This window comes from Prionailurus viverrinus, chromosome B4, assembly GCF_022837055.1.
Source record: "Prionailurus viverrinus isolate Anna chromosome B4, UM_Priviv_1.0, whole genome shotgun sequence".
NCBI classification, from domain to species: domain Eukaryota; kingdom Metazoa; phylum Chordata; class Mammalia; order Carnivora; family Felidae; genus Prionailurus; species Prionailurus viverrinus.
The window spans coordinates 133,276,538-133,303,301 of record NC_062567.1 but is presented as its reverse complement, the minus strand read 5'-3'; the positions used below and the strand labels follow the sequence as shown (position 1 = coordinate 133,303,301).

Below are 26,764 nucleotides of genomic sequence, written 5' to 3'. Positions count from 1 at the left end.
AACGTTTATTTATTTTTGGGACAGAGAGATACAGAGCATGAATGGGCGAGGGGCAGAGAGAGAGGGAGACACAGAATCGGAAACAGGCTCCAGGCTCTGAGCCATCAGCCCAGAGCCCGACGCGGGGCTCGAACTCATGGACCGCGAGATCGTGACCTGGCTGAAGTCGGACGCTTAACCGACTGCGCCACCCAGGCGCCCCTCTTTTTTTTTTTTTTTAACATTTATTCATTTTTGAGAGACAGAGTGTGAGTAGAGGAGGGGCAGAGAGAGAGGGAGACACAGATCTGAAGCAGGCTCCAGGCTCCGAGCTGTCAGCACAGAGCCTGACACGGGGCTCGAACTCATGAACCACAAGATCATGACCTGAGCCGAAGTCGGACACTTAACCGACCGAGCCACCCAGGCTCCCCTACGGTTGACGTTTTCTATAAAAGATGAAGAGGAAAACATTTCCAGTCTACAGATACAATGAATCCCACATGGTTTTGAGGGTGTAGGTGTTAGGATGTTGGTTGTTGCCAGAGTCGTTTGGGCTGGTAGGACTCATCTTGAAGGTATTTGGTTCTTCCCCAAGGCCTCTGTGGGAAGACAAGCTTGTGTATAAAGCAGTGTTAAGTGGTACTGCTAATAATTATGTAATGAAAGTATTTCTTAACGTCATAGATGTAGCACAATAATCGGTGTACCGTCAGAAATGAATCCTGCAGGGGCGCCTGGGTGGCGCAGTCGGTTAAGCGTCCGACTTCAGCCAGGTCACAATCTTGCGGTCCGTGAGTTCGAGCCCCGCGACAGGCTCTGGGCTGATGGCTCAGAGCCTGGAACCTGTTTCCGATTCTGTGTCTCCCCTCTCTCTGCCCCTCCCCCGTTCATGCTCTGTCTCTCTCTGTCCCAAGAATAAATAAACGTTGAAAAAAAAAAAATTAAAAAAAAAAAAAAAAAAAAAAAAAAAAAAAAAGAAATGAATCCTGCAGAAAATGAGGTCGTAGATGAGTTGGAATACGTTTGTGGAACAGACAGAAAATCTTCACTATTGTCACATTAATTTGTTGGAAAGAGCATCTGAATCTAATGAATTTGGACGTGGCCTATTTCTTATATATGCACTGTTTTGAACATTACACATTGTGAATCTGGCGTTTCGATAAATGAAGCAGAGAAATACTGGTACCAGTTAAAGGTCCCAGTCCCCCCCTCCCGAGCCTCAAGACACTTTCTAACAGGTAGGGAACTGAAAGTGGATTTGGAAGGGGCACACTGGGTGAATAAGCACGAAGGGCCCCAGGGTCTGGGTCAGCTTGCTCTTCGTGTCCAACTCCTCCCCCCCCCGCCCCTCCCCCCATTCACCCGCCAACGCAGTTACAGAGTGAGGAGTCGTAAAAGTGAACACTGTCATGAAGCATCATAAGCATGCTTGGTGCCACATTTTAAGAAGATCTTGGCCTTGGAAGTCAATGCTCTGGACTGTTTATAAAATTTCCCCCAGCCCTGGGGCACCTGGGTGGCTCAGTCGGTTGAGCATCCGACTTCGGTTCAGGTCATGATCTCACAGCTCATGAGTTCGAGCCCCACGTCGGGCTCTGTGCTGACGACTCGGAGCCTGGAGCCTGTTTCAGATTCTGTGTCTCCCTCTCTCTCTGCCCCTCCCCTGCTCACACTCTGTCTCTCTCTCTCTCTCTCTCTCTCTCTCTCTCTCTCTCTCGCAAAGATAAATAAACATTAAAAATTAAAAAAAAATAAATTTGCCCCAGCCCTAGTCCAGGTACATAGGTACTGTCACAGGACCATCTTCCCTGTCACGACCTTTATACAGCTTTGCGTGCGTATGTTCGTTGTATGGGTTCGGTGGTCACCCAGCTCTGTGGGGCATGTGTGTTGCCAGAAGCACTGGGATCTTTGTCCCCTCTTAGGGAAGGGGCTGTCTGGCAGCTGACTCCCCTTTCTCAGGGTTCTCACTGGGAGACGTCAAACTGTGAGAGCCTGAGAAGTCTCCCCTGCCTGTGTGTGGATGGCCCTGGGGACGGGGCCTTCATTTGGTTCTGTTCTTCTGGTAACCTCAGATGTGCTTACCCTCCACAATGGCTCCCTCAGACCCGCCTCTGTGTGGAGTTAATTTGGGTGATGCCGAGGTCTTAAAGAAGCGCTCTACTGTGGATGAGATCGTTGGTCTGAGCGTCTTCTGCTTTTGGATGCGGCTGGAGAGCCTCGACCCTTCCTAGGACTTAAGTATGTGTACAGAAATGGTTCATAAGATCTCAGACGGAGTTACGGAGTGAATTGTGGGGTACGCCCAGGAACCCCATCCCTTGGCTTTCCCACGTGAAATACTGCACAACCAGTGAGACCAGCTGCAAGGGTGACGCGCCTCCCTCTGGAGGTTCGGTGTCAGGCTTTGGTTGATGGCATCTTTGCTCCAGGGTTTGTCCAGAACGGGGGTTTTATGGAAGCCTTGCAGGCAGGGGTTCGCCCCCTGGGTGTGCTGTGCCCAGAGGCTTCTGAGCGTCGCGGTCCCCAGTGCCCTCTGTGCAGCCGTGGGCCCTCCACAGGCCTGCCTCGCACTGCCTTGGAGTCACCCGTTTGGGTTTAAACTCTTGTAAGGAACTCCGTTTATTCCTTCATTGTAAAATCAATGCACGTACTTTGTAAAATACGAGTACAAATTATTCAAAAGAAAATCACTCTCGGTACCTTGATGTTCAGTTCTCCAGAGCGTTACGTTTACCACACACAAATGTGATTTTTAGAAACAAATGGATCATATGATTTAAGCCGTTTGTAACCTGTCCTTTTTTCTCTTTTTTTTTTTAATGTTTACTTATTTAAGAGCGCGAGAGTGAGAGAGAGGACAAGTGAGGGAGGGGCAGAGAGAGAAGGAGAGAGAGAATCCCAAGCAGGTTCCTCACTGTCAGCACGGAGCCCCATGTAGGGCTCGATCTCATGAACCGTGAGATCAAGAGTTGGACGCTTAACCAACTGAGCCCTTGTAACCTGTCCTCTACTTCAGTCTCACTCACGGGGGAAATGGGCTCCTCGTCTATACTCTGTCTTGAGCCGGGTCACCGGGCACGGATGTGGGGCAACCACTGCCAGGCTGAACAGTTTGCTCTCTCCTGCGACCCCTGCCAGGGTGCACGCCGTGTGCCCCTGAGACCTGTCCCGGACTCAGCCCTCTCTGCTGCTCAGCCCGGTTGGCTTTTGGGCAGAGCCCCCACACTTTATTTTCCTTCGCAAGACCATCTGAAGCAGCCCCTTCCATATCCATACGTGGTTCCTCGTGGTCACCGTGGGTTTGCCTCCATTCGGATTGCGTCGTTGATTTTCTGACCTGTATTGGTCGCCTGCCCTCTGAATTTCCTGGGGTGCTGCTGCCACCCGAGTCCCTGCGTCTTTGCCTACTATGTTTCCACCCTATCCTAGGAGAGTCCCCTTTGATCCTTCCGCGACTTTGGCTGTGGTCAGCATCATGGGGCTGACCTCAGCGGCCACCATGTAAAAATGCCCTGTGTGTACATTACCTCCCTTCATCTTCCCGAGCCCCGGTGTGGCAACTGAGGCTGTCTTCGTGTCACAGGTGGAGGAGCTTAGAAGCCTGCCAGGGTCCCGCACCTGCTCACCACTCTGCGCCCCTCTCTGTTGCTTGGCCCCACTCAGCTCCACCTTGCCCACGGAGGCCAGCCTGTAATGTCCGCACTTGGCAGGGTCTCATGCCTTGTCGAAGTACAACTGGGAATGTTGTGTTTAAGATTGTTTAGAGTAGGCTTCAATTTTAAGTGGTAAAAGTAGAAAGAAAACATGAGATTTGTCAAACGAGACACACTTTTAAGTTTGTCATTGGTATTCTATTTATAATCCCATTTCAGACCTGAGAACGGGAGCTTTTAGGGTTAGAGAGCGTGTCTTTTAAATTGAATTTTTAGGGGCACCTGGGGGGCTCCGTTGGTTGAGTGACCAACTCTTGACCAGCTTGCGTCATGATCTCACCGTCTGTGAGTTCAAGCCCCACATTGGGCTCCGTGCTGACAGTGAGGAGCCTACTTGGGATTCTCCCCCCCCCCCCCCCCCGTCCCTCCCCTGCTTGCTCTTTCTCTCTTTCAAGATAAATTAAAATAAACTAAAAAAAAAAAATAAATTGAATTTCTACAATACTCAACAGTGCCTGCAGGCTTTAGATTCATTCATTAAACTCTAAATGTGTATTTACAGGCCGGGCTGAAGCACAGTGTTCTTGAATAAGGGTTTGGATGCCCCCTATTTCTTGGCACATCGGGATTCTCCATCTTCTCCCATCTTTCCCATCATCTTCTTTATCGCTGGCACTGGTCTAATTGCAGGAGAAGGTAATGAGAACATTCTGGGATGCTTGGGATCGTGATTTCACTTATTTACATATTTATACCTCTCCCGGTTTCATGAAGGGTTTGAGTTGGTTGTTTGGGATTATCAAAAGAAAAGGCAAGAACTGAATTCTTCCTTTGCCATCTCCAAAGCAACAATAAAACATGTTTAGTTCTTTAACTTTTTTCAAAGTTTATTTATTTTCAGAGAGAGAGAGAGAGAGAGAGAGAGAGAGAGAGGAAATGAATGGGTAGGGGAGGGGCAGAGAGAGAGAGAGAGAGAAAGAAAGAGAAACCCAAGCAGGCTCAGTGTCCAAAGTTGGATGCTCAACCGACTGAGCCACCCAGGTGCCCCAGAACAGGTTGAGTTCTGATAAGGCCCTCAGAGGTCTCCCAGAGCTCTCCCACACCGTCACGGCATGCTTGTGGGACCGAGGACTCCGCTGGCAGAGGGAACCAAGTGTAGAGCTCTGTGCAGTGTCACCACTGTGTGACCATCGGCAAGCCACCTCCCTAGAGCTCTAGTTTTCTCTTCCAAAAGATGGGGACAGGCCTCCCACCTTGCAGGGTTATCAGGAAGTATAGTCATTGTATGTAAACATCATGGCAAATGTGTATAAGATGTCATAAATAGTCCCTAATTTTACCTAATATTTGTAGAATTTCTAAACACCAGTTCATGATGGTATTTTTACTGCCATGGGGCCAAAGTATCAACATTGTAATTATTCTTTACAAAGCTAGAGATATTTAGCTTGAGGCTCTTGATTTATTCTGAAGTTGTATGACCTGCTTTTTAGTGTCAAATGCCTTTTTTATTATTAAAATGCCTTTGAAATAAAATAATGGGAGGTGATTGGTTTTTCTTCTTGTTTTAGTGCCCTTGGTGGACAAAATAACCCTGGTGGGTAAAGTTGGGAGCTTCCGTCTGGTGCCCTCTCCCCTCTTGGGGGAGGAGGGAGCCTCAGCCCCTTCCTTACCTGACTCCACCCATGGCCCAGCTTCCGGAGAGTTTTCCCATCTCCCCCACCCTCCTAGGTGGGGCTCCCTGCTTCCCATCTGTTAGGTAGCACCCGTCACACTGGGTGGTCCCCTGCGTGCTTGTCTCCCTACCCTCCTAAACTCTAAGCTGCGTAAGGACAAGTGTGGGGAGCGATTTAGCTTGTAATTCCTGGAGCCTAGCACAGAGAGGGTGCACGCACATACAAGAGGGGGAAAACCGCCAGTAACACTCGAACACAGCCTGTCTCTAACTTTATTCCTGCAGATACCCAAAACTCACCACAAATCTTGCTCACCACTCCTTTTTGAGTTCAGACCTTCCTTCAGGGATCAGTTTCCATCTTCAGCGTGTTGACCCGGGAGGGCCTGAGGGGGCCCCAGAACCGAGAGTGACATCTTAACCACGCACATGTTGTGTTAGAAGCGCAGGGGTTTCTTCTCGCGATGGCACGTTATCAAATGTGTAAGAAAAGAAATTAACATTTTTCATATCACATTGGTGCTTTGCAGTTTTTCTCAATTGGGCTTTCTGCTTTAATTAGTCTGGCTCATTTTTTTCTTTAGCTTTGGGCAAGTGCCAGGGAAGCAAAGACGCTTATATAAAGGGTTTTAAAGGGTTTTTTTTTTTTTTTTTTTTTTTTTTTCCAAAGATAGAACTGGTACTTAGTTCAGCTTGTTCTGGCACCTTCTTCTTTGATCGAGAATGTTAGAAATTTGGCTTGGATTGTTCCTTTTTGTATACATATGTGGGAAAAGCAAAGGCAAAGACGGCTCTATTTATGTCTTATTCCATAGAAATATGAAAGGCTAACAAGTAGGATTTGAACACGGCCACTACTCTCTCCACCAACCAACACCAAATAACCCATCGGACTGCTTTCTAGAACCCATTTAAATTCTAGAATTTCAGATTTACTTATCATCTGAGGAGAAAGAAAAGCTAATAATTGTAATTATCACATTAGATTTTACTTGCTTACCGACTGTCAAACGGCCATCGAAACCTGTCACCGAGAGCTGCCCTTTCTAATCCGCTGACTAGACGTTCTCGCGTTCTTTACTGCAGTGCTAAGGGAGAGCCGAGTTCACCTGGTGACGGGGTAGGGCACTCGGGTTCATCGGGATCGTTTGTGCCTGTTAGGGGACCAGCCGTTCTAAGAACTGAGACCCAGTGCAATACACGCACGCTGACACCGCCTGGAGCTCAGAGGCACCTTGCCGTGTGGTCCTCGGTGAAAGCAGCTTTGCTGCACTGGCCCTGCAGAGTGGGGACAGTTCCGATGTTCAGGTTCCGCACAGGGCTTTTCTTCTTTTCCTGTCTCTCTTGCCTTCTCCCCCACAGTCCCTCCTCCCTGCCTGCTCCCCTCCCCTTTTCTCCTCATTGAGATATTAATGTCCATACAACCGAATGGACCCATTCAAGGGCTTTGACTAATGGATACGCCTGTGTAGCCACAGCCCCAAGCAAGACAGGGAACATTTCCATCGCTTCAGAACTTCCCTTGTGCCCTGTGCACTCTGCCCCCACCCGGCCTGGCCCGGCCCCGGCCCGGCCCGGCCCGGCCCGGCCCGGCCCCAGCCCCAGCCCCAGCCCCAGGCACACACTGATCCCGACTCGGTGGGTTTGTTTGGCCTGGTTTAGAGCTTCGTGTCTGTGGAGACACACAGCAGGCACCCTTTCGCGCCCGCCCTCTTTTGCTCACCACCAAGTTTCTGTGATTCACCCGTTTGCATCTGTCGGAAGCTCATTCCTTTTAAGTGTGGAGGAGGAGTTTCCTGCCCCTCACGCAGCCGAGTTTCCGCGTCCCATATGGAGAAGTGTGATAGAGAAATCAGGGCCCCGCGGAAGTGCGTGCCTGGTTGGTCTGTGGATTCCCTTGTCCCAGCTCCCCTCCGCACTGAGGAAGGCTCTTCCTGAGGAAGAGCACAGGAGGCACCTTCTCACCCCGGCCGTCACCAGTTGAGAATCTTGAAGAGTTGGCTTCTCAATATGACTCCGATCTGGTTGGCGCCTGCCTGTGGTAGTGGATACGATCCTGGTTTGCCTTTCCGGAGATGGGGAGATGGGCATTGCTGCCGGTGTGGGGCCTTGTGACCAGAGGGGTCTTCTAGAGCTTCTGCATGACTTCCGCCGTCCCGGCAGGTGCCAAACCACCAGGCTCTGCGTTGAGCGCTCGCTAAGTTCAGGGACACGAGAACGAGAACCGCGGAGCCCAGCTAGCATGGGGCCGCCAGGTACCTCCACCCCTCCCCCCAGCACCTGCCTCTGAGCTGTCCGGCGTTTCCCTGGCCCTGTCCTGGCTCATCTGGGAGCTCTGTTTAGCCCAGGAGGGAAGACTGAAGCACAGAACTGCAGTCTGCACTGTTTTATTAACGTCCTGATTACTGTGTGGCCATAACCTCTTTAAGGGTCACCTTGCAAGAGGCAGTAGTTGCTTAGGGCTGGGGAAGGGGCGGGGAAGACGGGAGGGAGAAGGAGGTGGCAGCTAAAGTGCACGGGGTTGCTTTTTGAGGTGGTAACAATGTCCTGAAATTGGGACGTTGGTTGCCCAACTCTCTACATTCACTAAAGACCATTGAATTAGATATACTGTAAATTGCGAATGGCTGAATTGTATGGTATGTGAATTACATCTCAGTAAAGCTGTTTTGGAAGAAGTGTGGCATTAGAGCAAGGGCAGACCGGTAGCAGAATGGGGGAAAAAAATCACATAGTGGAAGTCCTGTTCTCGCCCCCATGTGACATGACCTGTTGACACATGTCCTCCTGTCCCTCACGAGGCTGGCTCCGTGGGAGGCCTGAGCCCGGTGGAGAGACCGTGGGCTTTGAAAGTATCCGGTAGACCCGACTCTGAATCCTACTCTGCCATTATTTGCTGGGTGGTGCTGGGCAGGTTGCCTAACTTCTCTGGTGGTTTCCCTTCTGTAAAACGGGGCTAGCGGTACCTATCTTACGGAGTCTTTTAGAAGAGCTCGGTAAAGGCAGCCGTTTCCGCCCCGCGCCGATCATATAACAAAGGTGTCAGAGAGAGGAGGCAGCCTGCCTGGTGTCGTCCTGATGTCTGGGGCTTAGGCTGGGCTGGTGAACTGCAGGGGCAGGACTCAGCCATTGGCTGAGGACGGAGGTCATGGAGGCTCTGGTAGCGTTCAGCTGACTTGCTGGCCTGGGTCCCTGAATTTCTTTTCCTGCCTATCTACGTGGTTTGAGTAGGCCGATGACAAGCTCTTGGAGAACCCTCTCCTGTCCCTTTCTTCGTGGAGCCCTCCCCGACCCCGCTTCCCACCCTGGGTCGCTGCCGCCCTCGCAGTGTTCCCTCCGCCCCTGGTGCACGTTGGTTCTCGCAGTCATCAGCCCGTGCCGTGTTGATTTATTTACACGTGTGTCCTGCCCCGACACTGAGGAGTCCCGGGCAGGGACCTTGACTTTCACAACCATGGGGCCCCCGAGGCCTTAAGCACTGTGCCTGCCACTAATGTTTGTTGAATGAATGCCCAATGGTTTCAAGTCCGGTGACAGAAACCAGATTGGAACTGGAAATACCAGTTTAGGCACCAGGTGCCAGAGGTTAGCAGGTGGGTTTCCCTGGAGCAGTGTTTCTGTCCCAGGACTGCCTTAGGGCGGGAGAGCTGCCTGAGACAGTCTTGTCCTCTGCCAGAGGGGCAGGACAGCTTGTCTCTCGCTGGGAACTGGGAACGCACTGGTGAGGTGTGGCTGAGGTTGTGGGGAGTGGGGAAGAACGCCCCAGCCACGCTGGAAGGAAAGCGGGGCTTGTTACTTCATAGTCCCACTGCCATCTGCATTTTTCTTTTAAGTTTATTTATTTTGAGAGAGAGAGAAAGAGAAAAAGCACAAGCGGGGGAGGGGCAGAGAGAGAGGGAGAGAGAGGATCCCAAGCAGGCTCTGCGTCGTCAGCCCAGAGCCTGACGTGGGGCTCAAACCTACAAACCATGAGACCAGGACCTGAGCCGAAATGAAGAGTCGGAGGCTTAGCCGACTGAGCCACTCAGGCACCCCTGCTCTCTGCATTCTTAATTCACTTCAGATCAGATTTTTATTACACAGCAGCTGTATCCGAGATTCAGTTCTGGTTTATCGAGGGAGGCCACAGTGGCGAGGCAGCGGGGTGGGGGGAGTGGTTAACAGCTGGATTCAGGAAGCTGATTCAGATCTTAGCTACCCCCATGTGCCAGCTTTGGGACACAGGGCAGGTAATAGAATATTTCTGGACCTCAGTTATCTCATCTGGGAAATGGGAGAGGCAACAGTGCCCTGATGGGATTATTTTCATGATTAACCATAAAGTAAGCATTGTATAAATGTTCACCAAGCAGCTTGTGTTTGTTGGATTACAAAAAAAGTAAAGAGAATGAGGGTCTTAGAAAAACAAAATGAATAAATCTATCTTGCCACGATTGTCCTCTCCCGTAACCAAGAGTCCTAAGTGGGCCTCTGGGGCGGGGTTTTCTGTCATGCCAACCAATGAAGAGGAAAGGTAGATGATCATCTGGCTCTACCAGAACTCAGGTGTTTATTCTTTCTTAGTGGAAGAAAATACCCCCAGAAAAGAAGGACTTTTGTGACCATACTTTGTGCTGCTTAAATTTAGTTAAAACGCTTTGGAAGGTAAATGCCAGGCCGTTAGTTGTAGAAAGCCTGTCTGCGTGTCGTGGTCAGGTACACCGAAGTAGTCTCTAGAAACATTATTTAGCCTTCTCCGGCCTTAGTGTCCATCACTGGACAAAATGACCTTGAGGGCCATTAACCGCCCCCAGCAGTTCCCGGGATGAAATAGGCACCTCCCTGCAGGCCAGAGGACGCCGGAGGCCCGGTGCGGCTGGCCTAGAGCTCCAGCGTGTGTCCCTCTGTAAGGGTGCGGGGGAACCAAGCGGACTGTGGGGTACAGCGAAGTCTGCGTTGGGCTGACTTCTGTGGGGATTTTCTTTCGGGGGCCAGAGGGTGACATGATAATTTTCCAAGTAGTGTGAATTATTATCACATGTCAAGTAATTGAGCCTTGCGTCGGCATGGTCATTGCTTTATTGGTGTTTTTCCACTAAGGCATTTCTATAAAAACTCTTTTTTTTAACGTTTTATCTATTTTTGAGACAGGGAGAGACAGAGCATGAACAAGGGAGGGTCAGAGAGAGGGAGACACAGAATCTGAAACAGGCTCCAGGCTCTGAGCTGTCAGCACAGAGCCCAATGTGGGGCAGAACTCACAAACCGAGAGATCATGACCTGAGCTGAAGTCGGACGCTTAACCGACTGAGCCACCCAGGCGCCCCTCCACTAAGGCATTTCTAAACACAAGATTCTGGAAAGATATTCTTAACCTATTCTCTTTCATGTTGTAAGGTCAGACTAGAGGCCCATGTTGCAAGGAGGGAAGGATCCAGTTCTGGCCACCGCCACTTAAACGTAGCATCTAGCTTGCCATAGGGGTTGAGGGAGGGGTGCACATTGTATCTTCTGGGAGGGTACTTTGGGGAAACTGAGATCTTAAAACATTTGTTTCTTGTGTTTTTACACATTAGTTTCAACATCTGTTCTTTTTTGTAGTGTTTGTATTTTTTAGTATTGTTGCATACGTTTTAAAAACGAGACACAATACATACATACAAGTGCACATATTACACGTTTGCATACCAGTGAGTTTTCACAAACGGAGCACACAAACAGCTCAGGAAACAGAGCCCTGCTCAGGAGTGCTCGTGGCAACCCTTTCCTGCTTAGTCCCTTCCCGTTCTGCCCTGGCTTCAAGCAGCGTAGAGTGTTTGTGTCGGCTCTTTACTTTAACTCAGGGGAACTATGCAGTATGTATTCTCATCGGCACGTATATTTAAAAATGAGTTAGGACCCCTGCCCCTTCCCCTAAAGTTACGTTATTCTTTTTCCTTCACTTTTAATTCTTTGTAAAGCTCCAGGAGGAAGGGTGTTTTCTGCGTTTAGTTTTTATTCTGGCGACTCCCACTCACGCGTTTGAGGGCCTCCGGAGGCCGCCTGTGCTGCTGAGAGGCCGGGTCTCCAGCTGTTGAGCCGCTTTCGCCTCGCTGTATGGAGTCCCAAAGAGAAGTTGAGTTTTACGTGTAGGGACCATGTAAGATTATCCCCTGCAAGTAAGTCCCTGTCCCATGATCTCCCGTGACTCCTGGCCCCTTAGCTCCAGCGCAGGTCTCTGTTCCTACCTGGAAGGATCCCAACTGCAACAGATTCTAAGGCTGTCGTGTGCAGTGTCAGTCAGTCGATGGACAGGTTGATTTGGGGAGGGTCCTATGCCTTTTGTCCCCAGATCTCCTCTGTCTGACTTTCTCTCGAGTACTGAGATTTCTGTTGGGCCGCTTTCTGAAAAGAAAGCGCTTCTGTGAGGGTCCCAGCGGGCCCGGAGCGGAGGTCTGCGGACCTGGTGCCTGGAGGGTGCCTGCAGCGTGGAGGCCCGACCATATCTCGCTGCCAGGAGTCGGCAGCCAACAGGAAATGATGAAATGCGCTGGGAGAATTCGGCGGGGAGCTGGAGGTCAGACACACCAGCAGGGCCGGGAGGAGGCAGGTACGGAGGGAGGCTGAGCTGCAGAGGGAGGCAGTCGAAGCTGGCGTTGGACAGAAAAACGTGAGTGTGCCATCTGAGGTGTGTATTTCCTTGAGGGGAGACCTTTGTAAGAGCAGAGTTGTCATTGATTTTTTTTTTCCCCCCTGGGTGCTTGGGTTTAACAGAAATCTCACCTTTTAAACACACCTCGTCTTAGAGCTTCTCGATGGAAACGTTCACCCGGTTCAATAGGAACCGAACTAGCGTGGAGTGTTCTCTCCAAGATGCTTTGCGAAAATGTCGGAGTAAATGTTTGATTTCTTGCTTGGTGAATAGATTTTTGGCCGAGACAAATGAAAGGTCGGGCTTTATCATCTTGACTCTGGTTTTAGAGCACACATGCATGCTTCATTCCCAAATAGATGGAATAAATGGGAAACTTGGGCCTGGCGTAGACCAGCTTACACACTCCCAGCTGTATTTTTTTTCTTACCGGGGAGCTAAATGAGTTCCTTGAGTTAACTGCTGACAGGGGTTGGTTCCTTCTCCTGCCGTCGGGCACATTCTGTCTTTGCATGCTGCCGTTTCTTTTCTTCGCAGCCAAATCTAATCTGCAGACATGAAAATGGGACTTGTGAGAAGAGGCGACCAAATTCGCTTCTCCAGACACTAATTGTTTCACGGCCGCCTGCCCCAGACTCCCACAATTAGCCTGTGGCTTGCTCCAAGGGCCCCCCGCCCTCCTCCTCGGTCAGTTTTTTCTTATTCCTCCCTGCAGCCGGACCCTGTGCGTTCGGCCCCTTCTGCCTGCTGTCACTAGCCCCTGTGTTTTTATTTTTAGTGGATAGCGGAGGGCAAAAAGCTCCATTGTTTCCATAACCAAGCAGCCTCATGTGCGTATTGCATTGTTTCCTATCTTGGAAGTCGTGTTCTGGAATTAAAAAATTGTGGCTTCCTCCTTATTGTGTATGCAGGACTCAAAGTGCTTCTGGTTAGAAGGGCTTTTAAGCTCCCGGCGCTTGAGTGATCGATCGCAAAGTGAATATACTTTTTGGATTACCTGTCGCCGTGAACATTTGAAAGGCAGCGTCTGGGTCCTTTCTGTTCTCCAGAAAGTGCCCTGCTGGCTCAGCCTGTGCCACACAGAGAAGCATATTTTCTTGTTAGGCTGTCACCTTGTACGATTTGCGTATTTCAGACACTTTCGGGTTATGCTTTCCTTTTTTTTTTTTTTTTTTTTTTAATATTTTTATTTATTTTTGAGACAGAGAGAGAGACAGAGCATGAGCGGGGGAGGAGCAGAGAGAGAGGGAGGCACAGAGTCAGAAGCAGGCTCCAGGCTCCGAGCTGTCAGCACAGAACCTGATGTGGGGCTCGAACCCACAAATTGCAAGATCATGACCTGAGCTGGAGTCGGACGCTTAACCGACTGAGCCACCCAGGCGCCCCAGTGTGCTTTCCTGTTTTTAGAAATCTCCCAAATATATACTATTTCCCTCAGACCTTAATGAGGTCCACAGGTTTTGCCCTTGCTGTTGTAATTCTGGGTAGCTCCTCAAACTCTTTTCCTTCTTCACACTAAGATATCTTACTGAATTCTAGATGAACTTTAAATGCTGTGTTTATGGAAAGTAACAGAGAGGTGTCATAACTTCAGACTGAAACATGTCTTGCAGGTCTGAGATTGATGCCCGTAATAAAAATAAGCCTCCCCTCCCCCCCCCCCCCTTTTTATACATCATTAGTCCTCTGTTTCGTCCCGCCACATAATTCTGCTATTCATTTGGTGGCATAAAGAGATGGGAACATGATATTTAGGGTTGCAGTGGCTCTTGCGGGCAGTATAGTCAGGCCCTTCTTTTTTTTTTTTTTTTAAAGCAAAGGAATGAAGCCAGAGGCAATGTGACACGCCTTGTTGACTTGGCCAAGGTCACACAGCTTGTTGTTGGTAGCTTGTGGGCCACTGGCCTCTCTTCTCCCTGCTTTCTCCACACATTATCTCACGATTAATAGGACTTGGTCAAGAATGGCTTTTCTCTTCTGATGAGGCCGTTTTCATTTGTCTCATTTTCAAGTATTCAGCTTTTTTGCAGCAATTTCCCAAAGCCAGCACCACCTGGTACAGGTCTACAGTGAATTACCTGAAGCCCAAAGTGAGCTGACATTTCTGTCTCTGAGAGAGATTTCTTCTTAAAACTAGAGTTCTCTATGGTATAAAGTTCTTGCTTCACCCCTAAACCAGGCCTGTTATAAGTGTTATAAGTATACCTCATTATATGATCACCTGCTAGCTGAGAAATCCAAACTTCTAAAAGTTTATTTATTTATTTTGAGAGAGGGAGGGAGGGAGGGGCAGGGAGAGGGAGAGAGAATCCCAAGCAGGCTCCCCGCTGTCAGCGCGAGCCTGATGCAGGGCTCGAACTCAGGAACTGTGAGATCATGACCTGAGCTGAAACCAAGAGTCAGACCCCTCCAACGACTGAGCCACCCAGGTGCCCCCAGGGATCCAAACTTAATAAGTTCACAAGAATACAAGAAACAGACAAAAGTACTTGGTTCTTTGAAAGAGGATTCTTGAGGATGTGGGAGAAAAAAAACAAAAAACAAACCTCAAGCCTGGGGACATCTTGGTCCCTCTGAGGGAGTTACCGATGGGGCTAAGTCTGGACAGCCTAGGTTTTGGAATGTGGCAAACTTTAAAACAAAAGGTTATCATGTTAAAAAAAAAAAGGGTAACGGTTTAATATATAACAGTGGAATTCACTCACAACTTTCCAGAATCAATTAAAACAGTCTCTCCTAAAAATGGAATTTGAATCCTGAAATTCAGGTATGCAAATTAGATGCAAATAGAGACCTACCGAGAGCAGTAGGTAACTAACTGTTCTTAGACCCTGATATGCTCCCACTGTCCAAAGCCACCTCCAATCCCTTGTAGAGGCTCACAGAATAGTACTTATCTGTATTTTTTGAAGTATTTAAAAGTATATGCCTTCAAGAGTTTCTGAAACAAATATGCTGCAGGGAAATAGGCATTTTCTTCTTTTTTTCTTTTTTATTAAAAAATTTTTAAAAAATGTTTATGTATTTTTAGAGAGAGAGAGAGAGAGCAGGGGAGGAGCAGAGAGACAAGGAGACAGAATCCCAAGCAGGCTCCACACCAGCAGCATGGAGCCTGACGTGGGGCTCGAACCCACGAACCTTGAGATCGTGATCTGAGCCGAAATCAAGAGTCAGACGCTTCACCCCCTGAGCCTCCCAGGTGCCCCCAGAAACAGGCATTTTATAAATACTCGTATTTGGAATTGTGGTCAGTAACTTTATGCCTATTTTAATTTATAACCCTAAGAGTGAGTAGGACACGTGAGCAGCGTTTTTACGCGGAGGTTCGGCGCTGTGTTTCCCTCCTGTTCTGGCAGGCGCTTTTGTCATTATCCTTGAGAAGCTGCTGCTTTCAGTGGCAGAGCCAGGTGACCTCACCCAGGGGTTAAAGAAAGGGTGAGCAGGGAGTGGCTTGGTTCACTTCTCCCATAATTTAGTTCCCTTGGCTCCCCAGTTAGCATTTTACCTTTACTGTCATATTTTCGGTACATTGGTTTCCTTTTCTTCATATGTAATTGGCCTTCTTAACATATATGTGTGTATATTTGTAACTGTGTGTGTAAATACATGTATCTGTAAATGTATAATTTACATACCATTGCCCTAGTCAGTAGGTAACTAGCATTCCTCCTTGCTCCTGGCTTCCGCTCACATTAGTGTGGACTCTGGTATACGTGAGAATTTAAAGATGTGAAACAGGTATGGTGCTGGCTTTGCTGCAGACCGAGGAGGGGTTGAGGACAGCCCCTGGGGCCGCTTTTGGCTCAGAAGCCTCTGAGACTTTGTGCTGCCGGCATGGGCCTTCCTCACTTCCGTCTCTGTCCGGGGCTTCTCTCCAGGACAGCTCTGAGTGGTCACCTTGGAAAACCTTTTTCCAGTATCCCAGCTAGATCATAGGTCCTAGAGCCAGGTAAAGAAACAGAGAGAGAGAGAGAGAGAGAGAGAGAGAGAGAGTGAGTGAGTGTGTGTGTGTGTGTGTGTGTGTGTGAGTGTGTGAGTGTGTGACAGTATGAGGGGAAATAATCATGGAAAACATGGACTGTGGATTTGAATGAATAAACGAGTTGCAATGGTCCCCTTTCCACAGAAGTTGCCTTTGAAGGCACTATAGTCCTGTGTCACCAGGCTGGTCTAAGTGCATTTGCATCTTGCATTCTGCCTGGGCACCAGGTGACAGACTGGGTGCTTATTTAATGTCTCCTCTAGCCCTGGGAATCTGGCCTCAGTTTTTTCCTCATTAGACTCTGTCATCAGTGAATCAAAAGAAGTGACTCTGTATGTGGACTCGTGAAGCATATTGTTCTATTTTTGGTTAACTTAAAGAGTCTCACGGAAAGTATCCTGAATATGAAATGTGTGCCAATGGCACACATATTATGGCCGTCATAATAGTAAGGGACTAAAATTTTCTTTTTTTTTTTTTTTTACCCCCCCCATGAAGCCAGTGCAATGAATTTCCTACTCAGTCTTGTTTCCCACCAGGACTGTTCCACAGTGGAGTCCTTAAGGGGGATCAGGGGAGAATGATTTTGCCTATTTGACAAGATGTTGTTGGTGTAATTAATAGGCTAATAAAACGTTGACCTTCCCAACTTGGAATTCTGTCTTTGTGTTCAGTACCGGTAGGGCTAGTACAGCAAGATAAATGAGGCACAGGGCAGCTCGGGGACGACAAAGTGACCTCTTTATGGTTCTTTTCACTATGAACTGACACACAAAGAAAACATAGCACAGGGCCCAGTGGTCCGATGACCTAGTATCTGTTGAGCTGGAAAGCGGAATTGTTCTGGTAACTCACCGCCTGTGAGCCTGTTCCGTGCAGGCTCACTTAGGTCTGGCCTGCACTGTGCAGGGAGTGTGTCATATGCAGCAAGGCCCCGAGGCCGTGCAGAGAAGCAGCGGGGCCACTTGCGGGGGAGAAGTCTTTGCACGGTCGATGTTGAACTCCAAGCCTTACATTTCCTCCCAGGAGCAGCCAGTAGACCGCCGAGGCCGAAGAATGCGAGTGCGGGATGGTGACTGCTGTCCCGGCGAGGCTGACGTAGACCGTGGTCACCCTGGCACCTGACTGCTTTCAGTGATGGCCGTGCGGCCACCTGAGCGAGCTCCGTGCTTATTTCCAGCTGTCCATTAGGGGACCACCCGGGGAGACAGGTCACCGGGCTGCTGGGTGGCTGCTCCAGGTGATTGGCTCGTTTGTGCCCGCGTGCATTCATACGTTCAGTTCACCCACTTGGCAGAGCCTCTCGTCCCGAGTGTGCCTCTCGTCTTGTGCTAGGGCCCTGGGGTGCGTGATGGTAGAGACTGAGTTCTTGCCCCTGAAGAGCTCACAGTCCGTTGGGCTAGAGACTTCCAAATGCCAGGGTGATGAATCTCCTTATAGCTGGAGGGGCCTTATTCTACTGTGCGGGGTGGGGGAAGTTGGGGAAAACTTCACAGTTTGTTGGTGGGTTTCAGAGAGAGGGGCCTGTCAGGCACACAAGGGAGCTGGAGGAAGCAGTGTGTGCGGAGGCAGGGACATCAGAAGGCGTCTGCCGCACTTGGGTGTGACTCGGCTGGCCTGTGGCACACGTGTGGATGCCCTGCAGGCGCCTCTGACTTATCAGGCCCAAACCAGTTATTTTCATCCGAAACCAGTTCTTTCTTCTGAACCTTCTGTTTTCCTTTGCGGCATTACTTTCTACCTTGCCTCCAAAATTAGGAATTTTTAATCCCCGTTACCCTCCCTGCCTCGCCCCCCCCCCCCCTTCCTGGGATAATCGTTCGGGAAGTCCTCTGTTCTTCCAGACCGTCCTCAGTCCTGCTCTCCTAACCGTTTCTCTTGCTTCCTCTCTAACCTGTAGAGCTGCACTGCGCTAAGCACACGTGGCTGTTTATACGAAAATGAATGAAGAGTCGCTGTGATGAAGGGGACAGTTCCTCAGGTGTACTAGCTGCAGCTCACGTGTGCGGTGGCTGGTGGCTGGTGGCTTGGGCGGCTCGGCTCTCAGAGGCTCCGTGGTCTGGGCTCCTCTCCGTCAGAGGGAACTTTTCCTTCCCGGACCTTGACCAGGTCCCTCCCCGCCGCCTTCCAGAGGAGCCCAGATCCCTAGTGTGGCCTCCAAGGGGCCCAGCCTCTGGCACCGGTTTTGCCTCCTGGTATCGAGCTCTTCCCTCTTCTCCTCCCCCACCGCCCCTTTGATCCTGCCCCTTTGAAGGTACCGGTTTATCTTCGAGTCTGCACCCTCTCCCTGCAGAACGTCATTCCCCGCCTGAGCGTTCCTCTGCAGCCTGCAGACCTAGCGCCTGCTCGCTCGCTCGCTCCCTCCCTGCCTTTCGTCTTCTGTTTGTGCTCCGGACAACTGGCGGTCACACGAGAGAGTACCCACGGTGCTTATCCTGCGGTTTGTCTCTCTCTCTGGCAGCCACCGTGGTTACGCTTTGGGGACAGATAGACTTAATTGCAAAACCAACCCTTTACTTGCCAGGTGGCCTTGGGCACGAGATTTTAGCTTCCCTGAGTCTCATTTCTTCGTGGGTAAAGTAAGTGGTTCCTCCCTCGTGGTACATGAAAGCGAATACTTAGAGCCCCCGGCCCTGAGCGAAGCTAGCTCGTCCGAGGTGGCTGAGAGCCCTTGCTCTGGATGTCCTTCCGGTGCCCTTCAGCCCTGCTGAAACCACAGCGTCTACGAATAGTGATGCTTTGTTTCTTCTTTTCTCATTTTACTGAGTTTCCTTATTGCACTGGCCAGTGCCTCCAGCATAGTTCGATTAGAAGTGGTGATAAGAAGCAGCCTTTTCTTGTTCCTGTGCTTTCTGTTTGCTACAGTTCTGGTGAGGTGTTTTGTTTTGTTTTGGTCTTTTGTTTCGATTGAGTTCCATCATGCCCTCCACCTCCATTTTCTCTCTCAGTTTAGAAATTAAATTCTCTGGGGCCTCCTGGGTGGCTCAGTTGGTTAAGCATCCAACTTTGGCTCAGGTCATGATCTCATGGTTCATGAGTTTGAGCCCCGCATCGGGCTCTGTGCTTACGGCTCGGACCCTGGAGCCTGCTTTGGAGTCTGTGTCTCCCTCTCTCTCTGCCCCTCCCCTGCTTGTGTGTGCGTGCGTTCTCTCTCTGTCTCTCTGTCTCTCTGTCAAAAATAAATAAGTAAACTTAAAAAAAATGTCTCCTTCTGGAACTTTCTTAGATGCTAAGTTAGGCTTCACTGTTTTTTCCAAGTCTTTAATCTTTGTTTTATATTTTCTTTCTTTGTCTCTCTTTATTACCTCAGAAGGAAAGGTGACTTATCTACTTCTCTTTCTCTTTTCTTCCCTTCTTCCCTTCCCTTTTCTTTTCTTTTCTTTTCTTTTTTAATGTTCATTTTGTGGGGGGAGAGGGAGACACAGAATCGAAGCAGGCTCCAGGCTCTGAGCAGTCGGCACCGAGTCCAATGTGGGGCTCGAACTCACGGACCGCGAGATCATGACCTGAGCCGAAGTCAGACGCTTAACCGACTGCGCCACCCAGGCGCCCCCTCCTTATATTTCTTCTTCAGATTTGCCTTTTTTGTGTCTTTGGGTTCCTTTATTATATTTTGGAGTATAATAAAGTGATGCCGTTCTATTTTTTTCAGCTTTTCAGTTTTTTCAGTGGGAAACTCATTAAGATATCTGGTTTGCCTTGCTGCTGAAAACAGAAGCCTGTCCTGTCATACTCTGTGTTTGTGCCAGAGCCTAGCACATTCCTTGACTCGTTCATTCCAGACGTGTTTATTTTTGCTCCTGTTGTGCATTAGTGCTAAGGATGCAGGGGTGAAGTAGACACAGTTCTCGTTCTTCAGAAACTTGCGTTCTTGTGGCTGGAGAGAGACAGTATATAAATACATAATTTGGCCTGGGAGCCTGAGTGTTATTTAAAAAATAAAGCCGAGTTTAGGGGCTGATGTGTCAGAGGAATGGGGACGGGTTAGGCTTTTTAAAAGAAGGTGATATGTGAGCAGATGTGTGATGATTTGAGGCAGCAAAACCTGTAGAGCCTGGAGGAGGGGTGTTCCTGGCAGAGAGGAAGCAGGTGTGAAGGTAGGCCTAAGCCTGGTGCATTTGGAGGCCCACAGGAAGGTCATGGTAGCTGGAGGAGCCAGGCAGGGGTCGGGGTTGGAAGGAACTGACGCCGGAGCTGGAAGCCGGGACCAGTTTGCAGGGGACCTTGTAGGTCAGGGAGGGGAGTGTAGATCAGTGATTAGCATTTTCCGGCACGCTAAAAGACACGGCCGGCAGCTCTTGGCAAGTTGTAAGTTCGCTGGCTTGACCCAGGCTAGCCGAAGCAGAGATGGTGTGAGGTGACCACACCGTGGCCCTGTTTCAGGGTAGAGCTGAGAGATGTGGGGTGTGAGGGCAGGAGAGGCATCGGGGTGGCATGGAGGCATTTGTCTTAAGGAAGCAGCTGGCGTAGGTGATGGGGCTCTTTACTGAAGGAGGAAGACTGGGTAAGAGCCTGTCCGAGGCGGGAGGAGCCAGGGCTGAGTTTTGGGCGGTGTGTCAGAGAGGCCCGTGGGGTGCCGAGGAGTTGATGCTGAGCCAGTGCTTGGGGCTGTGCTGGAGTGGAGCTCTGGGGAGAGGTCTGTGCTGGGGAAGTGAAGTCAGGAAGCATCAGAGGGGCCGGGGCTTCAAGTCACAGAAGAGGAAAGGCAGTGTGGGCACTTGTGCTGAGCGAGCGTGAGTGACACCGGGCCAATTATCGGTGACTTGAAGATAAGGGACATGGACTCCTTTACCAGAAATCTTGCGTTTCATGATTACGGAAGTTACAGAAGGTGCCTCGGTGCTGCCTTATTTTCCTTTTGAATTTTCAAAAGAGACCCAACCAATATTCTTAGGGCAGAAAAATTAAGAAATACAGATATACAAAAACAAAAACAAAAACAAAACCCACCTCCCAAACTCACACGTTCCACCGTCTGGAGGGGTGTGAATAAATGTTAGCATTCATTCAACTCTTTGCTCAAGTGTCTCCTTCTCAGGAAAACCTTCGCTGACCGCCATGCTGTCTACAGTAGATCCCAACACTCTGTCCCCTCCCCCCAACACCGCCTGCCACTGCGTTACCTCCTGGTCTGTCTGGAAGCGCTCTGGCCCCCGCAACGTCAGCGGGGACTGTCTCACCCCTTCACCCTCGTGCCCCATGTGCTTTGCCTCCCCTGTGCCTGGAGCCTCGTCGGCCTTCAGTACTCTTTGTTGAATGAAGCATTTCACGTTTTGGTACATAACCTTCTGGACTGTTTTTCTGGGTAATCACCTACTCTTAAACATGTGTGTGTATGTACATATGTTTATATACATATATATATTTTCAATGTTCATTTGTTTACCTTTGAGAGAGACAGTGTGAACGGGGGAGGGGCAGAGAGAGAGGGAGACATAGAATCTGAAGCAGGCTCCACCACACCAGCGCAAAAGCCCAACGTGGGGCTCGAACTCACCGCGAGATCACGACCCGAGCCGAAGTCGGATGCACAACTGACTGAGCCACCCAGGTGCCCCTTAAACCCCAATTTTTAAATAAGCTAAAGTCATCAGCAATGTAGATGGCAGGTGCCACGGCACAGCCACCTGTGTCCTGGTGGGCGTTGGGTGCCCTCGCCAGTCTGTGTCCAGCCTCGGAGCCCATGCCTCGGTTGGAGTACCACATCCTCACTCTCACCTGGCCGCAGGCCTCCCCCTTCTTCTTCCAAATTGCTCTCCCGCCCACCCCTCCCCCGTCCTCTGGCCTCCGTCTTCTCTCCTCTCTGTCCCCGAATCAGGTGTGACCTTGTCTTCTCTTTCCGGCTGCACTATGAGCTCCTGGACTGCAGGGCTGGTCTGATTACGGACTCGCTTTGCTCCCTTCTCCCAGCCCCCAGCAAGGTTTCTTGGCACTCAGGTAGTCCATGCTTTAAGAACAATAAAAAAAAAAAATTAAAAATTAAAAAATAAGTAAAAGAAGGTCCACGTTTTTAGAATATTGGGATGAACGTACATAAAATTATAAACAATATCCTTGTTTTGATTTATAATCTTACTGAGTTTATCAGAATAAATTACATATTTTATGGAAAACGTTTAAAAAGTTGGCTATTTCTTGAGCCAGCCAGACCAACAAATGCTCTTTATTCAGGATAGGCTCTTTCTGCCTGCCTGCCTTCCTGCCTGCCTGCGCGCGCGCGCGCGTGTGTGTGTGTGTGTGTGTGTGTGTGTGTGAGAGAGAGAGACAGAGACAGAGAGAGAGAGTGTGTGTGTGTGCACATATGAGCATAGATGTGTGCCTGGTAGTATAACTGAAGTTAAGGTAGTAAAGCATTTTCTTTAGGGCTTCTCAGATAATATTATATATGGTAATTAGGTATTTTGTCATAAATGGGAAGGTCATTAATTCTTCTGTGTAATCTGGTAACTGGAAATGTTTATTTGGCAGGTAGCATCGGGAAAAAAAATATAGAAGAGGCTTAATATTACTTTTTGAGGCTTTTTGTTTTGTGTTCCTGGAGTTTTCTGTAGCATAACTAAGGAACAAGCACACAAGTCCTGCTTTACGCAAGTGACATCTGCCATGCGGGCCAGAGAGCCCAGGAGGAGCTGGACCAGGGACAGGCAGGTAGAGTGAACACTTACTGAGTGCCTCGTAAATGCGGCACTCACATGTGAAGTGTCATTTAAGTGTCTCATAACTTCCCCATCAAGTAGGTTGGCCATGTTTGTCCCCACTTTACGTGTACAGAGAATGAGGTTTAGGAGCTAAAAGTTGCACCTGTCACAGCTAGTTCAAGCCCTGCTCTTTCTCCCTGTCTGGTGGAGACTTTAGCTCTTTGTTTTGTGTTTGCTTGTAGCTCATTAGTTTCAGATTGCTGCTGGATAGGTTCCCTCTTCATTTTCCCAAACCACTGGAGAGTCCTTCGTATTTGAACTTTTTAAAAAATAAACTCACTGTCACGTTAGAACTCAGTTGTCAGCGTGTCATAGCGGCTCCAAGCTGGCCCTGTACCTTCTCTGTAACAGGCTGCTTTTTTTTTTTAATTTTTTTTTTTAATGTTTATATTGAGAGACAGAGACAGAGCATGAGCAGGGAGGAGCAGAGAGAGAGAGGGAGACACAGAATCCAAAGCAGGCTCCAGGCTCCAAGCTGTCAGCACAGAGCCTGACGCGGGGCTCGAACCCACGAACTGTGAGATCGTGACCTGAGCCGAAGTCGGCCACTCAACCGACTGAGCCACCCAGGCGCCCCAGGAACAGACTGCTTTGACTCCGGCTGGTGCATCTGAATGAAATGGAAGACTGTCTTGAGAAAGTGACACCATAGCCAAGTGCATAATACTTAAAAACCAACTCCTTTTGTGGTTTGCATGACTTTGTTTTTTTTGTTTTGTTTTGTTTTTTTAACTTCAAAGGCACATATTCACAGCACTGCTTGAGGAGTATTCGAGCAGCTTATTTCCTGACGGCTGTGACTGTGATGGGCTGTCACAGTGCTGTCTAGTCGGTGGTTTCCCGCCGACTCTCTTACCAGGACGGGCTCCTTTTTGTTGCGAGGAGAGGAGCCACACAGAGCAGCACAAGTCAGTCTTCTTGCAGTGTAAGGAGTGACTCGTGCCGCCAGGCTGGATGGTGTGCCCCCCCCCCCCCCCACCCCGCGGCACCCTGCCACTCTTCGGCAGTTCCCTCTCCCTTCCTAAAGTCACAGCCGCTTCCCAGGGCTTGGCCATCAGGGCCTGTGTGACCCTGGGCTGAAGTTTATCCCCTTCTCTTTGCCACCCAGGAGCCTCCATCCGGAATGCCCTTCCCTACTTCCTATTCTCTCTAGCCGGTGAATTCCCCCTGGAACGTCAGCCCCGCGCACTCTGTGTGGACCCTCCTGTGTCCCCACAGCGCCGTGTGCAGAATTCTGTCCTAGTGCTTGGCCCTGTGGTGGAGGCAAGGTATCTCCCAAGCCCGTGAGGAGGAGGATGCCTCCGTGATCGCGCCTGGCGTCATTGACCGAGGCTGGCCCATAGTCACCCTCACTCTGGTAGCTGGCTGTCATCGAAGAGCACCCCCCCACCCCCCACCCCCCGCTGGCACTGTGCCGGGTCTCAGACAGAGGCCATTTGATCCTCACAAGCTCGAAGGAGATTGGATTCCGTGTTACGAGAAACAGCATCCATCACAGACCTCTTAAGTATTTTGCCCGAGGTGACTGGGCCACGAAGAGGTCACGCCGGCGCGTCTTGTGAAGAATCCTAGATGCACGTTTCAGGAACCTTCTAGATTTATGCTTCCGGGGTGCCATGTGCTTCTCTCTCGCTGTCCTTAGTTTCCAGGTGGGTGACTTTCGCCCTTCAGCCGGGGCCGCAGCCCCTGTAGGGGACAGGTGCTGCACTCAGGCTGACTTGGAGGGAGGGAAGACCGAGCGCCCCCGCTCTGCGGGGGAAAGGAGGCGGCGGGGAGTGGCCCACAGAGGCCCTTTGTGCCACAGGAAGTCCTCCTTCTGGAAGGGGCTGCCTCAAAGTGGAAGGGTTGAAGGCCGCCGAAGTGCTTGACCTGAGGCCACTCTGACTCATGCGTGTTGTTAATAATGCCCTTTGTTGGATCTTGGGAACCCGCTTTACAGACCTCGGAGGCCTCGTAACCGCTCTCAGCGGCCTGCGTGGCTCTTCCTCGCTCTCCCTATCTTGTCCGTCCTCGTTCAATGCTCCCATTTTCTTGCCTGAACAAAGGACAAGACCCATTCTATGCTTTTTCCTTCTGCTTTTGCCAGAAGACTCTTTCTGGCGTTCATCTGGGCCTACGTGTCTTTTCCTTTCTGGGGGTCACGTGTGTCTCTTGAGTTGGAAAACTTGCAGCTCAAGGAAGAAGAGAGACGGAGTTTTCGGGAAGTGTTGGATGTAGCTGGAGGGCCGGCTACGGCGGCCCCGGGGGAGAGGGGCCGCACTCTCAGGGTCTCGGGGGGCGAAGGCGAGATGAAGGGGCCTGAATCGACAGCCCCGTTTCCTGGAACTTCGTCGCGCGCTGTCTCTCGCGTCTTTGGCCATCTGTCGCTCGTTGGGTCCCGCGGCTCGGGTGTGAGGACGCCCCGAAGAGAACGGGGAGGCGGCGGTGGCGATGCGCTGATGTGTCCTCACGTGCTCTCCGGCCCTGACCGCCAGCGGGACGTGCGAGGAGCCGCAGACTGGCAGGAGCGTGTGCGTGCGCGTGTAGAACACGGCTTGTGCAAGGGCATTCCGAGATTCTGTTGGAATAACGCTGCTTCAGTCCCCGGCACGCGGTTTCTCGTGTTGCGGCGTCGCCGGGGCTCTTTGCTGGGTGCGCACGGTGGCAGATCAATGAGTGCTTGTTCTTCAGTGCCTTGAAGTGAGTCTTTGTTGAACGTGACTGCCTGGGCGGCCGGTCTAGAAAGCTTCCATTCGTGAGGCAGAAGCCACATCTGCTGAATGTGTTTAGTCGTGGGTGATAGGGACTTTGTGGAGATTTTGGTGACCACAGGTCATGACCCCTTTCCACATTCAGAGCGGTAGCAAATCGGACCCGCGGAGACCCTTGCCGTCTGGCCCACCTGCACCCCACACTGTGCAGCAGGGAGGTGGCGGCGTCCGGAGGGCATGAGTGGGCCGGGTCCACAAATGACTCTAGCCCCTTCCCCAGTCAGGTGATGCCACCTGAGGTCGGTGACTTGGTGGCTCAGCCTGTGTTTGACTGCGTGTGGGATGGGGCCTGCTGCGGACTCTCTGTGAGCGTGAGGGGCCGCGTGTAGAATGGCCCGGTGGGGGGGGGGGGCACACAGCGTGCTTTTCCCGTCACCAAGTCAGGAGCCAGGAGGGACCTGTGACGCGTCCCCCGCCCTGACACGTCCTGGGCCTTTATTATCTTTCTCCCTTCTTCACCCTCAGGCTGCCGCGGACTTGGGGCACTTGTGGTTTCGGAGGCCTCACCCTGGCTTATATTAGATACGTCGCTCGATGCGCTCCAGTATGCACTCACCGTCCGCTCACACATTCAGGCTCACACTACAGGCTGTCCGCTGTGGCTGGATGAGCACAGCGTGACTGGAGCGCGGTGGAATGGTGAGCTGGGGAGGGGCGGCGGTTGGGGCCGGGAGACCCCGCTGGCCACCGGACGAGTCTTGGAGGGATTCCAGGCGGAAGCGTAACCTCGTCTTCTGGAAGACGTGTCCGGCACCGCGGCAGCCTCACGGAGGATGACAGGATGGGGGGACCAGACCCGTTGCCGTTAGCGATCTAGGCGGAAGAGGGTGGTGGCCTTACCGGAGGTGGCCACTGTCGGGGGGATGGTGGAGGAGGAGGGTTCAGGAGATGCCGAGGGCCTGGTGTGGTCAGGTCTCGGGCGCCGAGTATGTGCGGTGGGGTCAGGAGGGGCTCGGGTGTGGGAAGAAAAGGACTTTCTGGCTCGAGCGGCTGTGTGCGCGGTGGCACCGTTTCCCGCTGCGGGAATCCCGAGGACCGGAGTGGTCTCGGGGAAGGCGGGCGGTGATTTGCAGGGACCGTGTGGTGACCCGGCGGAGGCGTCCGGAAGGCGGTCGGACGTGTGCGTCTGTCTGGACGTTTGGGCCGGAGCTGCAGGTCGGGGGCCGTGAGGGGAAAAGGATGGCTCGACGGGTGGGAACAGAAGAGCTTGCTCAGGTGGAGCGTGTCGCTAGAGAGCAGGGCGTCGGAACCCTGGGGAGCCCCGGCCAGCATGCGGGGCCCGGGCGGAAGAGGGGGAGGGAGGCAGCAGGCGCGGCGCGGTGGACGCTGGGGCGTGACTGGGGGGCGGGAGCACGCGGTGTGGGGGGCGGGGGAGGGGGCGGCGAGAAGGCCCGAAGCCGCCCTGGGT

The 26,764-nt window shown here is 51.1% G+C and overlaps 1 protein-coding gene across 2 annotated transcripts in view; it reads left to right on the top strand.

The window, feature by feature from the left end:
* The window catches only part of PACSIN2 (protein kinase C and casein kinase substrate in neurons 2), a 135,550-nt gene that overhangs the window by 38,534 nt on the left and 70,252 nt on the right, over positions 1–26,764 (top strand). Inside the window, exon 1 of one of the 2 annotated variants that reach the window (XM_047866825.1) lies at positions 7,387–7,571. The exons of the other annotated variant lie outside the window; for it this stretch is intronic. The gene's annotated coding sequence lies outside the window, so the exon portion shown is untranslated. Of the gene's footprint in view, positions 1–7,386; positions 7,572–26,764 lie in introns of those variants that run through there. 2 annotated transcript variants of the gene reach the window in all.